Source organism: Nyctereutes procyonoides, unplaced genomic scaffold, assembly GCF_905146905.1.
Source record: "Nyctereutes procyonoides isolate TBG_1078 unplaced genomic scaffold, NYPRO_anot_genome, whole genome shotgun sequence".
Lineage (NCBI taxonomy): Eukaryota > Metazoa > Chordata > Mammalia > Carnivora > Canidae > Nyctereutes > Nyctereutes procyonoides.
The window spans coordinates 306632-321685 of NW_026575043.1; the positions used below are offsets into that span (position 1 = coordinate 306632).

The following is a 15054-nucleotide window of genomic DNA, read 5'->3' on the forward strand; positions in this document are numbered from 1 at the left end:
TAGACTTTTGCCTCTGAAAAGCGAGGCAGTCAGCACAGGCAACAGCCCCTTCTAGCATGGATCCTAAGAGGATTCTGTTTTAGAGCTTCCACTTTGACATATTCTTGATCATATGTTCCATGTCTTTTCATAGCTGACAAAAACTGGTGAATCAGAGGAAGATTTTTCTGTCTCACTACTTCCCTCCTCTCCTCTGAACTGTGTTTGACTGGTACTAAGCTTTCCTTTGGGAAGACCACTATGTACACCATCCTGGCACTAAAGAGAAGCAGGTACTACAGCCTACAGGACAACTGCTCAGGGGAGCCAACGCACCAACCTAAGACAAGTAGTCAGTTCTAAATGATGAGGACAGCCAAGTCAGAGGAATCTAGTGCTTTGGGTTTTTTTTTAAGATTTAAATTTTTTTTATTTTAAAACTTCTTTATTTAGATTCAGTTTAGTTGACATATAGTCTATTATTAGTTTCAGGGATAGAGTTTAGGAATTCATCAGTTCCATGTAACACCCAGTGCTCATCACATCACATCCCCTACTTCATGCCCATCCCCCAGTGACCCCATCCCCCTACCCCCACTCCCCTCCAGCAACCCTCAGTTTGTTTCCTATGATTAAGAGTCTCTCATGGTTTGTCTCCCTCTCTGATTTCCTCGTTTTATTTTTCCCTTCCTTCCTCTATGTTCATCTGCTTTGTTTCCTAAATTATACACGCGAGTGAGATCATATGGTATTTGTCTTTCTCTGACTTATTTCTTTCAGGACATTACTCAATATTCCATCCACGTTGTAGCAAATGGCAAGATCTCATTCTTTCCGATGGCTCAGTAATATTCATATATATATCACATCTTCTTTATCCATTCATCTATTGATGGACATCTGGGCTCTTTCCATAGTTTGGCTACTGTGGACATTGCTGCTATAAACACTGGGGTGCAGATGTCCCTTCTAATCACTATGTTTGTATTATTTTTTAAAGTAATCTCCATCTGCAATGTGGGGCTCGAACTTAGGACCCCAAGATCAAAAGTCAACTGCTCTGCTGACTGAACCTAGTGTGTTAAAGCAGTTCCTCTCCTACTTTAAGCCATGGTTCAGGCCACTTAGACTAAAGAGGAACATGTGAGTTTTAAATCAGAATCTCCTTTTAGTGGTTTACCAGAAAACAGAAAGGCAACAAAACTTTTGCCACCTCTGAATTTTTTTTTCCTTTTTGGTTGAAACAGTTGCATAGAACCGAGTATATAGAATCAATGATTTTCTCTTCCTCAGCCAAATTATTTCCAACACATTCCTGATTTTCAGTTAAGGCCCGGAGACATGGAGGCTCCGACCCAGTGAAAGAGGCCCTTGGATTTCTGTCCTGTATATTATCAAAGTCTCTTATCTGCTCCATATCGTTAATTTTCTATAACCACACAGATTCAATGTAAAGTGGAATAGGAGGGGTGTTTAGAAAACATGAGGATTATGACACCAAAAAACAGGACAGCTGAGGAGTGTCCATCAATTCTTATTTTATTGAGTGCTTTCAGCATGTTTGTGTTAGTTTATTAGGGCTACCGCCACAAATTACCACAAACTGGATGACTTAAAACAACACAGATTTATTCTCTCAGCGTTCTTTAGGCCAGAAGTCCAAAATCAAGGTGTCATCAGGGTTATCTTCCTTCTGAGTCTCTAGGGAAGACTCCTTTTTTTGCCTCATCTTAGTTTCTGGAGGCTTCTGGCACTCTTCTATATCGTCTCTCCTGCATTGTGTATGGCCTCCTTCTCTCTGTGTATCTCTGTATCTGCACATTCCTCTTATAAGGACATCAATCAGTGGATTTAGGGCTCACCATGCCCTAGGGCTCAGCATGCCAACATGCTCCCCTCCTAACTAGTTGCATCTACAAAGACCCTATTTCAAAATAAGGTCACAGTTTCAGGTTGCAAGTAGATGTGAAGTATTGGACACTATTGAACACACTACAGTATTAAATATATGTTGATTTTTTGTCAAGTGCTTTTCTGAACCTATAGAGATAATTGTGTATGTTTTTTTCTCCTTTCCTCTATCAACAAGATGGTCTATATTAACGTTGTTCAAGATAAGCCAGAGCTGGGTAGGAGCTAAAGCAGGAAAACCAGATTTCATACGGGAATATTGTAATAGGGGGAAAGAGGCCTCAGTATAGAACTGGGTCCAATTCCACATACAATATTTGGTAAGTGGGAATTTATAGCCAAGAGTGGGGTAGGGGTCCATTAGTGGATAGAAAATCACTAAGAAGAAACATCAGGGGAAGGGGGGTGAATTCTGGCTATTGGACCTATGAGGATTCTTGCTGGAAATGGGCCAAGGTGATCATACATCCCTAGGGGAGTGCAGAGGAAGAGGAACCCAGTTAGATATTGAGGGTGATCAGATATGAAGGGTGGGGGGATCCAGCTAGCCCAGTAAGGATTTTTGCTAAAGCTAAACCATGCAGAGATGAAAACAGAAGTCTAAAGGTCCAGGCCTATTTGAAAAGGAGGGCTGGGAGGATGGAGAAGGGAATCTTTGTTGACGTCTTTCTTAATAATGAGAGATCTCTGCATTTCTGGAGTAAACCCCAGTTGGATATCCTGTATTAAGTGAAATATTTTTAATTATTGGTGCAAACTGAAAAAGCCTGTAAATGTTAGACTCACTTTATGTAACAAATAGGAAGATTTTTGGTCAGTCACCTTGAGCTGGGCAAGCGCCGTGATCGGATTAGGAGCCGCGGGGCTGTGGGAGTGCAGACCACCGGGGCATTACTCATTCCTCCGGCTCTGATCGGCTGCTGTACCAGGGATCTAATCAGGCCTTTGCCTCCTTTTTAGTAGGCCAGAGATCCCATCTAAACAGCCATCCTGCAGCAGCTCCCCACTCCAGGTGGCCCAACAGGAGTTCCAGACCAGTGTTGTCTCCTGGGACATTGACACAGCAGCCAAGTTTATTGGCGCTGGGGCTGCCACAGTTGGTGTGGCTGGTTCAGGGGCTGGTATTGGGACGGTGTTTGGCAGCTTGATCATTGGCTATGCCAGGAACCAATCTCTCAAGCAGCAGCTCTTCTCCTATGCCATTCTGGGCTTTGCCCTGTCTGAGGCCATGGGGCTCTTCTGTTTGATGATCGCCTTCCTCATCCTCTTCGCCATGTGAGGCTCCGTGAGGGTCACCTACCCGTCTCTGCTGCTTCAACTTCAGGCCATGCCTGGTGCTGGAGTGTGTTAAGCTTTATCATTAAACACAACGTTTCTCTTTAAAAAAAAAAAAAAAGGAAGATTTTCTTCGTTTTCTATGCTTTAAATAATCTAAATAGCATCATGATTTTCTGATGTTTAACAGTTTGGTAGAATTTGCTTCTGAAAATATTTTTGCTCCGCACCCTTTTGGGGGGCATGCCTATTCAACTATTTTCTCTATTTTTCTAAAATAATGATCTGTTTACCTTCTGTCTCTACAAGGGCTAATTTGGATAAGCTGTATGTACCAAATCCACTTCATCTAAATTTTCAAATCATATGCTGAGTTGTGCTATAATGTTTAGCATGATTTTTTAAAAAGCTCTTTTGTTGGTTACTTTCTCCAGTCAGTTCTAATGTTATATATTTGCACTAATTTTCTCTTTTCTTAATTAGGTTAGCTAGAGGTTCGTCTATTTGGTTGCCTTTTCAAACGTCTAGCTTTTTAAAAAATTATTTCCCTTCTTAAAACTCAGTTTCTGCGTTTGTCTTTAGCAGTCCTTCCTTCTTTCAGTTTCTTTTGTTCCTCTGGTTTATTTTGTTGTTCATTTTCCAAAGCCTTGAGCTGGGTATTTGGTTCAGGTATTTCTCACGGTCACTAAGGTCCTTCTAGTCTCTAATTAGAGAAGCCCTTGGGGAACCACGTCATGTTAGGAGCGAGCGGCTTCTCCACGGCGGTGGACCTGCCAGCCCCGCGCGGTGCGGGAGGCGCGCAGGTGTGCCAGACAGGTGCACTGCCCCACGTGGTCTCGGGGGCGGGGCGGTGCTCCCGAGCTCGGGCGGTGCCCAGGCGTTATCTCTGGGTCTCCGCAGGATGCTTTGTGGCTTTCCGGCAACCTGGAAAGCCGGGAAAGCAGATCGAGGGGACCGCGAACCGGAAGGGGACAGACCCAGGACGCTCTCGGGCCTTCGGTCTGGGACGCGCTTTACTCCTGCAGCGACAGAGACTCAGGTCCTGGAGCTGAGGCTCAGAAAGAGCGGGGTGCGGCGGAGTGGACTTGGGACCCAAGCTACTTCTGGAGAAGCCCGCCCAAAGAGCCTACACTCCCCTTTAATAGACTTGGCGCGCCACGGCTTTCCTGCGGGGGTGTAGCTCAGTGGTAGAGCGCGTGCTTAGCATGCACGAGGCCCCGGGTTCAATCCCCGGCACCTCCACTTTTGTTCCTGGTCTTCCTGGCTGTTTTGTTCCTGTCTCTTTGCTGCTGGTACCAGTGCTGCCGGCTCTGCGCTATCCTGGCTCAGCCACGCTGGGTGGGCTGGGGGCGGGGGCGAGCGAGGAGGTGGCCGGCAAGACCAGGCAGCAGCCTTGGCTTCATTTTGCAGGATTAAGAGCAGGAAAGGAGAGCTGAGGACGGAAAGGCTCAAGGAGAGAAACACAGGCGCTCAGGCCACTTTCCCGGTTCCTTTGGTTCCTGGCCGTGGTGCCACAATCACTGCGTCTGCTGCCGTCCACGCAGGTGCCGCGCCGCCGGGAGGCGTTTGCCCAGGATCCCAACAGTCACACTGATGTCCAGGTTGGTTCTGTCCTAGATCCTAACCGAGGACTGCCATGAACTAGATGCTGCGGTAACTTGCAAAGGTCATTCGACCCAAGCAAGGCTGGTGCGCCCTCCATCAGCGCGATCCCTGGACCAACAGTGGGTGGCATCTGAGAGCTGGATGGAAATGCGGGTGTCAGCTCCACTCCGGACCTTCTGAACTAGAACCTGGATCCCCAAGTGATTCCTTTGCCCGTTAACCTTTGAAAAGCACTGGTTTGGGGGCTGGGGCAGGGCTCAGAAGGGCATGTATTACAAATACATGCCTGTATTTTATTTTTTCCCCAATTTCCTATTCCAATGTAGGGAAAATAATTGCAAAGATGTACTTCTATTGTTGAACCATTTTGTGTTCTAATAATTGACCTTGTTCTCTGCCATGGTAATATAGTATTTACGAATTTTTTTTTCAATCAACATACATGTTGTGAAGTTTCTTTTGATGTGAAGTTTCTTTTTATTTTTAATAAAACGTTGCAAGTTTTGCACTCAAGACTGTGCTAACTTCCAATGAACTGGGAACTTTGTATCTTTGTCTCTGCTCAGCAAGATTTTAAGTAGGATAGTATCTTATAATCATTTCCATACTCGGAGCTGGCTCTTCCTCATCAAATCTTTAAGAACTTTGGTATTAGCCTGCTTTTGGGTATTAGGCCTTGTGATACATTTTGAAGATACAAAACCCTTAGCAACCACAATGGAAGTGTGGGCTGAAGGATTGTGCATCGATTGGGGGAGCCCTGGTTCCCTGAACAAAGACAATGTCACAACACCTCTTTCCCTGTGATTCGATTAGGAAGAATTTCAAAGGAGAAAATAACTTCCAAGGGAAATTCTTTCTCAAAGTAAGATGTCCTGGCTTTGGAATTTACTTCTCCATAAAAGAGTCAGAACTAGTGCTCAGGAGCCAGACTTTCTTTAATGGGAGCAACAGTCACTTTCTGTTCTGCTGACATAGTTTCTCTTTTCTTTTTATCAAGGTACAATTTTACAGTATCTTTCTGCCACTTATACCCAACATGTCAGGAGGAAATTATTCACATGCTCCAAATATGGGAATTCATCAAGTTGCAAAAAGAAAAAAAGGCAAAATTTGAGAAAGAATATAATGAATTGGGGATCCCAGGGTGGCTCAGTGGTTTAGTGCCTGCCTTTGGCCTAGGGCATGATCCTGGAGTCCCGAGGATCGAATCCTAGGATCAAAGATCAAGTCCCAGGGTCGAATAAAATCTTTAAAAAAATGTAATAAATCATCACTATGGCTTTTCTGGATTATATTAGGACTCAGGCCCAAAAATTTAAAAAAAAATGTCCTTCCTTCTAAACATAAACTTTTCCATGGAAATCCACATCTGTGATTTATTTTTAAAAGATTTTATTTATTTATTCATGAGAGACACAGCGAGAGAGAGACAGAGACAGGCTGAGGGAGAAGCAGGCTCCCTGCAAGGACTTGATTTCAGGATCCGCACTGGGCCAAAGGCAGAACTCAACCGCTGAGCCACCCAGGCATCTCCACTTCTGTGATTTAAAGAGGAAAAGGATATGGTGAAAAAGCCAAGAACTTAGTATGAGGAAGCTATGGGAAATATCAAACAGACATTTCTAAAATTGTAAGCCAATAAAAAACAAATAACGTGATGACTGAGGTACTTCTTTGTAAGCAAGTTGGATCTAACTTTGACTCAGGATAAAAGTGACTCATTTTAAAGTACATTGTAGATGAATTCTGGATATTCAACCATGTTTTATTTGGGTGTTCTATCTTTCAACAAGCTTATATCTTGTTTAGCTTTCTCAGGGAGAAATTAAAGATTAAGAAACTCTTAGAGGAAAGAAAATGTGGGTACATGCGGGACCCTCTGTGAACGGGCTAGAGGGAGCAATTGTCAGGACCACAGGCTGCCTGGGAATGTGGGAGCAGACACAATTCCTCAGGCCCAGTAGTCATTGCAGTGCTTTCTTTTTTTCAAAGACACATTTAATTGGTGAAAAAAAGATTATTTAATCGTTTACTGCCTAGTGTAGAAACGCTTCCTTCATATTCAGTGAAGGTGGGAAACTTGGAGCAATATAACTAATCTTCCCTGTCCATGTTAACAAGTTGAGACATTGTAAACACACACACACACACACACACACACAAATCCTAAGTGTGGATTCAAACTCTGGAGCACAACATAAAAGCTCTTTACATGAAACATCCACTTTTTTTAATCTGTCAGCTTCTTAGAAATGGCACCTAACACCTAACCAGTTACATTTTTTTCCCCTGGTCCTAATGTATTAGAAATGCACTTGATATGTCTTCAGCTTTCCTGAGATAAATGGTTATTTCATAAGAAGAATCCTATTTTAAACTCCTCCTACTATTTCCCTATGAAGTATATCAATAATGCTGTGGACAGAGAGCCTGAAAGTTGTCACAGAAAATTAATAAACAATTACGGTGTTCGCTGTACCTTAGGGTAAACAGAAACAAAAAAACAAAAACAAAAACAAAACCCCAAACCTGTTTGTGAGGAACTTCTAGCAATCTAACTGGCATTTAGTTTTCTCTAGGAGCAATGTAAAAGCTTGAAAGGGAACTTTCTCAATTGTCCAAACTTTCTCACACCATCCAACAGCCACTCATCCTCCCAACACTTACACACACCAGCTTGCAGATTCTGCAGGTGCCACTTCTCTAGCACTTAATTCCAGTGGAATCTGCCACTTCCCTTTCCTCCTATTCTACCAGCCCCGGGAGCACACCAAGAGAGCAATTCCGCCAACCCCATCAGGTCCTTTCAATTTTAAGAGACTCAATGATATACTAATATAGCAAAGACATAAGATGAAAGAAGAGAGGACACTTGCTAGGAGCCTGGTACCAGGAAATGAGTCTTTGGAGTAGGGGTGGAGGTCTTCCATGGAAGTTTCTGGGCTGTGGTGCTAACCAGTGTGAATCCCAGCATTCAAGAACAGTTTGGAAAGAAGCCTTTTTTTCTTTCTTTCTTTCTTTTTTTTTAAGTTTTCACAACCATCAACAAATGAGTTCCTGACTCTCAATCTTCTAGGACACTTTCAGTTCTACTCACTAGGACACTTGTGCCCTCTGTACACACCCACCCCCAAGTATTCAGGACTGAGCCCAGGGCGGGGCCCGGTGCCAAGTCCACACGCCGGCGACCCGCCCGCTGAATCCGACCTGCCCCACACCCACCTCTTCCCCTCCATGCCCCCTGCACTCCCAGAAGCACATCATGACAATACATCTGTCCTCCACGGACTCCCGTCTGTTCTCTCTCTCGTGTCTCGCTCTGTGAAGCGGGTGGGTCTTTCCATGCAGTGTCTGGACACCCACTAACTTGCTTAAATCCCCCACGTTCTTTCCATCCCCGAGTCTGTCCAATTCGCGCCGTAACCCTCCGGAACCTGAAAAGCACTGAAAAGCACCTGAAAAGCGATCCCTCCAGCCTTCCCATACCCTTCGGGCTGCAGGAGCACAAGAGCCTCCGCTAGAGTCGCCCATCAATTGCCTGCGGCGGGATTGCTCACCGCGGGTTTCCCCCCAAAGTCCTGCCCTGACCCTCCCCGTGGTGCCACAGTAAACCAACAAGGGTTTATCCCACTGCTCGGCTTCCCGACAGATGCTTCCAGTACCTTGTATTCCCTGTACAGTTTCGTTTGCTAAACATCAGTACCCCCCGCCCCGCGGACTCCCTGGGGCCTCTGTCTTACCAGGAGTCACAAATCCTGCGCCTCCAGCCCTTGCTGCTGAGGGGACGGGCTCCAGAGTTGTGGGGAGGAGCGCCCGGAATGCAGCAAGGAGGAGGAGGTGGGAGACTAGTGCGAGGTCCCCCTCCCCAGGAACCGGGTGCAGCTTCCCACGTACGAGGCCGGGCATCTCCAGCCGCCGGCGCCGGATGCTTTTAAGAAGTGATGCAGGTTGCGCCATCCAACTTTCTTACTCACCTTGCTTGTTGGTTCCCCCCTGCTCACCAGAAAAGCAGACACTTTACCCAAGATGTTCATTCTGACGCTACACTGTGTGGACCCCACGAGCCTCGAAACCCTCCGAGGTTGCTGCGGACTGGACGCTCGCCGTCGGGCAGCTTCCTGCGGGCAGATGCAACTTGTTGCCGCACCAGCACATCACAGCGGCTTCCGACCCCGGACCCCCAAGCCCCGGAGGCTCTCCCAGCTCTGGCCGGCGCCCCAGTGCTTGCCTTCAGGGTCGTCTGCCCTCGCCCCTGCGTAGGGGAAACCTCCCCCTACCTCTCTTGCAGGGACGCCTGGGGTTACATTGGGCCCCTCGCACAACCCAAGGCAAGATCCCCATTTCCAGAGCCCTAATGTAATCACACCTGCAAAGACACTTCCATGGGAACACGTGCTAGGGATTGACAACTGCTATCTTTTCCTGTTTTCTGTGAAGTTTTTGGGAGGAGGAATCAAAACTCCGACTCTTCTACTTGTCTCCTCTCTCCATCACCAAAAGTTTGGTTCAACAACAGGAGGAGGATACTAGGTGAATAAGTGGGGGGATGCTACCACAAAATGACAGCTGTTGAGAAGCCAGCATCCTGCCAAACATTAAAACAAACAAACAAACAAAAACTGCTTTAAATAACTCAGTCTGCATGTGCCCAAGTGCTATTTCATACTATTCAATTTCCTTTCATTTTATCACTCTCTTCTTTTACTATCTCTACATAACAGTATACTGGGAAATAGCAGTTAACATCAAACATGCAGCTATGAAGAAAAAGCAGAAAAAAACTTTTGGTATGTGTCAAAATGGAAATTATTAGCTGCCAAACAAGAAGACAAATAGTTCATAGATGTCTAAAACATTTTCACTGTAGTAAATGAAAGAACAGTCATTTCCTCTACCAATTCTTGTCCATACTTTTGTTCTGCATTTTCCAGGGACTTCTCAAAATTTCTAGTCCATTGAAGGCCTCACTAAAGAGTTGTTATTGTTTCAGTCCAAAACTATCTGTGCCCATCATTGTCGCCAAATAAAGAAAGGGAAGAGTGCTGTCTCCTATTTTCACTCTTTCTTTCCCAACCAGAACAGCCCCTCTTTGCTTCCCAGCTGAGAAAGAAATTCAATCTCTTTCAGATGTCCTTAGTGTGAAAGAAGTGTGAAAGGGAAAGAACAAAACATCTGCTAAATTTTAATATCATAAATTGGCAAATTTGCATCCTAGCTTCTGCTTAGCAATATTTTAAATAGGATGGGAACCACCTGAGAAGCACAAACTGTCCAGAGGCTGGGATCATTTCAGAACACTGTGTGCCTCTCCCTCCATAACCAATAAATCTATCATCTATCTATCTATCTACCTAGAGACATTATTATTTTTCTAAACTATTTGAGAACCATTTTTGGACAGTATGTCTTTTTTATCTACAATCTTTTTATTGTAAACTTCCATCATAATCCTTTTGGGTTTTTTTTTTTGTTTTTTTTTAATCCTTTTGTTATATATGTCAGCACATATTTCTTAAGAGCAAGAGCAGTTCCTTACCATAGCACAAACTTTGAATTCAGGAGATTTAACACTGGCAAAATAGTAGTATCTAATATACAGTCTATATTAATTTAAACTAATTTTACTAACAAAATATTTTATAGAAATTTCTATCCCAGGGCAACCCTGTCGAGACCCCTCTCACTTCTGAGAGCTTTCTCTGTATCTTTGCTTAATAAACTTCTATTGCTTTGCTCACAAAAAAGAAAAAAAAGGAAAGAAATTTCTGTCCCCAACTAGGGTCCATTTCAGCATCACTTATGAATTTAGTTATTCTTTAGTCTTTTAAAATCTGGAATAGATTCTCAAGCTTCTTGTTTTTCATGTTTCTGAACATCATATGCCAATGATTTTGTAAAATGTTTTTCAATTTATGTTGTGATTAGACCAGACTCAGATTGTGAATATTTGGGATGAGTATCACAGAACTGGTATTTCCCTCCAACACACCAGGAGGCGATGTCAGTTTTTCCCATTATTAGTGATGTTTGCTTTAATCACTTGGTTAAGGTTGTGTTCACCAGGGTTTCTTCCCCTTATCATTTCCCCTCTAATTAGTTAGTAAGCTATAAGGAAATACTCTGAGACTCTATATAATCCTGATCCGCATCAAAAATTTACCTATGTTTTTAGCATTGATTTATGAATTTTACATGAATCTATCATTGTTCTGATGGCAGCAAGGTGGTGAGTTTCTAACCTTATTATTACTTTTTTACAGTTCACACACCACCATAAGGAAAATTTTCCCTTCTTCCATATTTATTTATTTAAGTATCCAAGGATTATAATCACTTGTCATTATTCATGCTCAGAGTATGTCCAATTTGACCAGTGAGAGGCCCTTCAAGTTGGCTTCTTTAAAGATTTTATTTATTTATTCATGACTGACACAGAGAGAGGGAGAGAGAGAGAGAGAGAGGCAGAGAAACAGGCAGAGGGAGAAGCAGGCCCAGGGAGGGAGGCTGACGTGGGACTCGATCCAGGGACTCCAGGACCAGGCCCTGGGCCAAAGGCAGGAGCTAAACCACTGAGACATCCAGGGATCCCTGTCCCCATCATTTTTAAGCATCTACATTCTAGCACAGAAAGATACCTTAGGTTTATCTTTGGTCTCACTCTCACAATTCAACACTTCTGTCCATCCCTGAAGCTGTTAATTCATGCCTTATGAATGTCTTTTGAGAAATAGTTTTTGGACTATTGGTGCTTAGATTCAGAACGAAACCCTTCAAGTGAAACTCTGAGTGCATCGCTCCATGGCTTTTCTCCATCAAATCTGGTCCTTAATACTCCAATGGAGCAAACTACAAATATTATGAAACATTCTAGGTAGGAAAAAGCTGAATTTCAACGGTCTTGTGTCTCAAGTTAAGACATATCTGCAGGAAATCAAGAGCTGAAAACCGGGACTAGATTGACTCTTTCCCAGAATGGGAGAAGGAAACCGGAACCACATTTTCAAACCTGAGAGACTCTAAAATCTAGAAAAGAAACTGAGGGTCATTGAGGGGAGGGGGTAGGAGATTGGGTAAGTGGGTGATGGGCATGAAAGAGGGCACGTGATGGGATGAGCACTGGGTGTTATACACAACTGGTGAATCACTGAACTCTACCTCTGAAACTAATGATATATTGGCTAATTGAATTTATTTATTTTTTTTAATCTTTTTTTTTTATTTTTATTTACTTATGATAGTCACACACAGAGAGAGATTGGCAGAGACACAGGCAGAGGGAGAAGCAGGCTTCATGCATGGGATTCTATCCCGGGTCTCCAGGATCGCCCCTGGGCCAAAGGCAGGCGCCAAACCGCTGCGCCACCCAGGGATCCCGGCTAATTGAATTTAAATTAAAAAGAAAGCCACAGTGGAAACCCCTTGGGTTATTATCTGACATATGTCCAATCTTTTGCCTTCCATTTGAAGCTCTACACTCTGAAAAATCAGTAGCCCTCTCAAGTTCCTGAAGGTGTTCTGCCCAGAGCAGCTGCTTATATCCCTTAACACTGAACTACCATGATGCTCAGGGATCCAGGGCCTCAGAAAACAAACCTTATCTCTACATAAGTGTTAGCCAAGGACTCTTCCAGAAGGGGTATAGCTCAGTGGTAGAGTGCATGCTTTGCATGTATGAGGCCCTGGGTTTGAACCCTGGCACCTCTAGGCCTTAACTTCTTTTTTCTTTCCCTTTCTGACCTAACATCATTCAAAGCCAGTCTTCAAAAAATATTGATTTAGCACTCTTGACTTTTTTTTGTTCTATTCCTGCACTTATGGAATGAAAAAACATAGCGGATTGTCTTGAATTCCTCCTCTTCTCTGTGAGATGCGAGCCTCCATATTACCTAAGGTGGCTGGGACAGCAGAGGAAGAGAAAGGGAGGGGGGAGAACAGAATCCTACAACAGCATCCCTAGCATCCCTTGAAGCCCAGCAGAAGCTTGCACAGGAACCAGTGGCACACCTTGGTCCCCATGGTCCCCATCGCATACTATTACTGATGAGAGGGAAAGACAAAGAAGATGACACAGCATCGCCTTACCTGCATTTTCTTTAGTTCTTCTTGTTTTCTGGGCCAAAGGCAAAATGAAAGCAGCAGAACCTCACTGGCTGCCCTTTCAGGACCCAAGGACCTGAATGGAGAGGGCCATCAACAGCTCAGTGGGACAGTGAGTGGTGGACCCCACCTGGGAAAGAAAGAAATACTTATCAACTCATTCTCAATTGATATTCCATAACGTCCATTTCCCTATATTACTTCACTCATCCTGTTTTCACTATCGTTTCAAATCTTTCAATAAAACACTGCCTGCAAATCTCAGTTACCATCAAATGAAGGCCCCCACACGAAGAGGTAGGAAGAGGTTTTTCTGTCATAATGGGAAAGAGACGCAAAGCAAAGGGCGAAGACATTACAGGTGTGTTGGATGCCTCTGCAGGTGCAGAAAACCCACTTCCTCTGTCCTATGACATCTGGTTTGTGTGACCAGGGAAGCCCTAGAATTCTGATCCACGGAAGTACCTGCATCAGTCCGTTAAGGCTGCTGTAACAGAGTACCACAGACTGGGTGGTTGAAACAACAGAATTGATCTCACAGTTCTGGAGGTCAGAAGCCCAAGATCAAGGTGCCACCAGGGTTGGTATCTGGTGAGATCTTTCCACCTGCTTGCAGACAGCTGCCTTCTCCCTGTTGTGGTACCCTCACATGGCCTTCCCTTCGTGTGCATCCCCCTGGGGTCTCTTCCTCTTCTTATAATAAGGGGCCCACCTACAGGACTGCATTTGACCTTTCTTACCTCCATAAAGGGCCTGTCTTCAAATAGTAACACTAGGGCATCGGCATATGTCTTTGGAGAGGAGGGGACACAATTCAGTCCATAACAGCACTCTTTTTTTGAGAGAGACAGAGAGGGTGAGCAGGAGGAGGAGCAGAGGGAAGCAAAGGGAGAGGGTGAGAGAATCTTAAGCAGGCTTCACGCCCAGGGTGGAGGTTGATGAGGGGCTCAATCTCATGACCCTGAGATCATGACCTGAGCTGAAATCAAGAGTCAAATGCTACCCCAATGGAGCCACCCAGGCACCCCTATTACAGCATCTTTTAAGAAATTCCAGTGCTTTGTGGTTTCAAAACTGCTATTATCTATGTCCTTATTTCCTGTTGGATCAAAGTGTCTTTAAGAGGAATGAAATTTGTTTCCAGCTTGTCACTTTCACTGTCTACCGGGCTGGGACGTCCTTATTTCCAGGTTCCCTTCTCCAGTGAAAATATCTACAGCAGGCACTCGGGAGGGGTACTGCCTGGCTTCAGAAATCTGCTTGGCTGCTGACTGGCCATGTGCCCTGAGGCCAATTCTTTGTGATAGAATGCATTTTTTGGAGGGAGATAATGTTGTCATTTCATGTATGTTCTGTTATCTGCTTGTTTTCTCTAGGCATTTTTTTAAAAGATTTTATTTATTTATTCATGAGAGACACGGGTGGGGGGGGGCGGGGAGAGAAGCAGAGACACAGGCAGAGGGAGAAGCAGGCTCCATGCAGGGAGCCCGACTGGGGACTCCATCCTGGGTCTTCAGGATCAGGCCCTCCCAGGATCAGGCCCTAGGCTGAAGGTGGCGCTAAACCGCTGAGCCACCTGGGCTGCCCTCCCTAGACATTTAAGCCAATAGTGTATGGGGTGATAGAAAGGACACTGAGGTGGGGGACGGTTGTATGGAATTAGAGCCCTGTCCACTTCCAAAACCCAGGTCCAACCCCAGAGCAATAGTTTAGGTGACTTTGCAGGTCACACCATAGAGCTTCTGCTTTTTCTATGGACGAACTCAAATGGGCACCTGGAGACTTACTCTATCAAGATGCCTGGGGTCTGATCAAGCTGTTTAGGTCTCTCAGTTAGAAATCCAAACTTGGACCACTCCAAGCCCCTATGGCAAAAAGTGTAACTGTCCTCTCCACTCTTGGGGTTGGGGACTGACCCCAGCTACCTCCCCAGCCCCACTAATTTGGCCAGTTCTCTCGTCTAGGATCAAAATGCTAAAAACTATAATATGAATGAATGGTAATTAAAATATCTCCTTAGGTTAAGTCAGGCATGCGCTGCGGAGAGACTTGTTGGTGGCTCACAGGCCATCCTTCCAGTCCTTGGCAGAAATCCTGCTCCTCCCCAGCTTTCTACCCTCACACCTGTACTCTCTGCCCTAAGCCTACCATGCTGCTTGATTGTCTCTTATCTCTTAAAGGGCC

At 44.7% G+C, this 15054-nt stretch overlaps 1 non-coding gene and 1 pseudogene across 1 annotated transcript; both read left to right on the plus strand.

Moving 5' to 3' along the window:
- Nucleotides 1-240: 240 nt before the first annotated feature.
- LOC129507833 (ATP synthase F(0) complex subunit C1, mitochondrial-like) lies at nt 241-3250 on the plus strand (annotated as a pseudogene).
- Nucleotides 3251-4335: 1085 nt separating this feature from the next.
- TRNAA-AGC (transfer RNA alanine (anticodon AGC)) lies at nt 4336-4407 on the plus strand. Its single transcript has one exon. It is a non-coding gene; the product is annotated as a tRNA-Ala (tRNA).
- The last annotated feature ends 10647 nt before the right edge of the window (nt 4408-15054 follow it).